Source organism: Cucumis sativus, chromosome 7 (assembly GCF_000004075.3).
Source record: "Cucumis sativus cultivar 9930 chromosome 7, Cucumber_9930_V3, whole genome shotgun sequence".
In the NCBI taxonomy this organism is placed as follows: domain Eukaryota; kingdom Viridiplantae; phylum Streptophyta; class Magnoliopsida; order Cucurbitales; family Cucurbitaceae; genus Cucumis; species Cucumis sativus.
The window spans coordinates 6,061,680-6,063,844 of record NC_026661.2 but is presented as its reverse complement, the minus strand read 5'-3'; the positions used below and the strand labels follow the sequence as shown (position 1 = coordinate 6,063,844).

The window sequence follows — 2,165 nt, the reverse complement described above, 5'->3', positions numbered from 1 at the left end:
TTTCAAACCTCAAAAGAACAAAATTTATTTTGTTTGTTTGGGCCCAGTTTTAAGTTACTAAAATCCACATGAAAATTTAAAACTACAAAGTTTCAAATATGTGAATACTTTAAAACCTCAAAATTTTCTAAACAGTCTCACGTTCGAATACAAATAATACTATAAATCACTAAGCGGAAGCAAAATTTTAAAGTGTCCCCTGTGGCGGTCACGCTTCCTTCCTACCCCTCGCCGGTTTGCCGCCTTTATTACCTTTGCCTGAAAAATTAAACATAAGGAGGGTGAGTATAAAAATACCCAATAAGAGACCCTCTACTGGTCCCGTCAGGGGAAAATAAATTGTTAACATTCTATTGGGACACCCTGTACAGTCGCAGTCGCAGTCTTGTGATCCCGTAGGATGCACATTTCAGTCTAACGCCCCGAGGGACGTACATTTCAGTCTAGTGTTCTGCAGAAACACATATCAGTCTAATGCTCCCGAAGGATGCAGAATAATTGGTGATCCCGTGGGACACCTACAAGGCACACATCCCAATAAAAGCTAACAATTTTTCCCCTCAGTCCATTCTAAACTTTTTAACAGTCATTCACAATTCAGTTAAATATTCTCATTTCATAAACTCTTCACTTGGTCCCTAACAGTCATCTTATTCGAATTTAGCTCAAGGCCAATTAGAAGCACGTCAGTACATCAGTGAACAACTAAACAATCATAACATCCACTTTAGTCTACAAGGACACAACCACGACCTTTCCTCAATTCACAGAAACACAATCATAACCATATATCATATATTCAGTCAAACGACAATCTACCAGTTCCACCCTACATTTATGCAAGAAACATCTATAACTTTCAATCATTCAACAGCCATAGGTGTAAAAATACATATCCAGTCACAGCATGCACTCAATACCAAATCCACATCATTCCATACATAAATATATCTGTCTTTCCCAGTTAAACACAATATACACTAAATTCCAATTTAACCATATACACTAAATTCCAATTTAACCATACAGTCAACCATAACTCAAAATTGTAGGTGAGTCCAGTAGAAAGTCCCTTACCTTAAAGTTAGTTAAGCTCCTTAACCACGTTGAAGTCTACGAAGAACGAACCTAAACATTTAGACAATTTTCTCAATAATTCTCTTCAACGCATCAATCATTTAAATTCAACCGAATGTGATTTTTTTTACAACTTACCCAAATCTTCACGAAACGAGTTCCAACTAGAATCAATTGTTTGCTGCGAACCCAAGGAATTCGAGTGTTACCTTCAACCTATGATCGAACAGTAAACAATTTATCCAACCAATTAATCCAGCAATATTACTTGAGTTTATTTTGGAAACAACTACAAATTTCATAACTTCAATCTTACCGACCAAAATTTAATGACTCGTGGCAAAGCAGGAACGATAGTGAACAACCCAATCGAATGGTGTGGGTTTGCTACCTGCGGCAGGACGAAGAAGAAACTCGACGCGCAGAAAGTTGGATCTGGGGTCTTTAGTTCGGTTCACGGCAGCTTCACTGTAGCGAACGAAAACCTGACTGCGCGGACGTCAAAGGTGTTACTCGCGGAAGAAATCGAGCAGCAGCTTTGTGAACAGACAACGTGCGACAGAGAAACGGAATACAACGAAGAGACGACGTGCGACGGAGAGACTGCATACAGACGGTTTGTGGCTCAGCTAGGGAAACGGAGAGTCGCATGACCCACGATTTTGTAGCCCACTGCTTCGCAAACGACCGGCTGCTAGGGTGAACGGAGAAGAAGAAAGGGAGGCGTGCGGCTAGGGTACAGGAAGGAGAAGAAGAAAAAGATGGAGAGAGAGGTTTGCGCGCGGGAGGAAGAAGAAAGGGAAATTTTCTTTTCTTTTCTTTTATTTAATTTAATAATAAAAATTATAAAATAAATAAATATATATAATTATATTATTACATTTTCAAATCTTCTTTATCCCCCTTCAACATATTTTCTTTTTAAAAAATAAATCTTGAACAAATCGAAAAAATTTCTTAAAATAAAATACCTTCGAGTTTGGGGCGTTACAGATTCATTTCTAATATTTCATGATTTGTGAATGGCAAAGACTGGAAAATGTCTCAAAACACATGAATGTCATGTTTTGCTACATCGACTTCTCCCT

General features: G+C 38.2%; 1 long non-coding RNA gene across 2 annotated transcripts; it reads right to left on the bottom strand.

Annotated features, from left to right (window-relative positions):
• On the bottom strand, positions 1 to 1,886 carry LOC105436111. Of its 2 annotated transcripts, none has more exons than XR_004218019.1 (4): positions 1,394 to 1,886; positions 1,216 to 1,293; positions 1,078 to 1,128; positions 1 to 258 (listed from the first exon to the last, which is right to left on the bottom strand). It is a non-coding gene; the product is annotated as an uncharacterized LOC105436111 (long non-coding RNA). The 2 variants fall into 2 exon arrangements; XR_004218020.1 differs by having other exon boundaries at positions 1,398 to 1,886.
• Between the last annotated feature and the right edge of the window lie 279 nt (positions 1,887 to 2,165).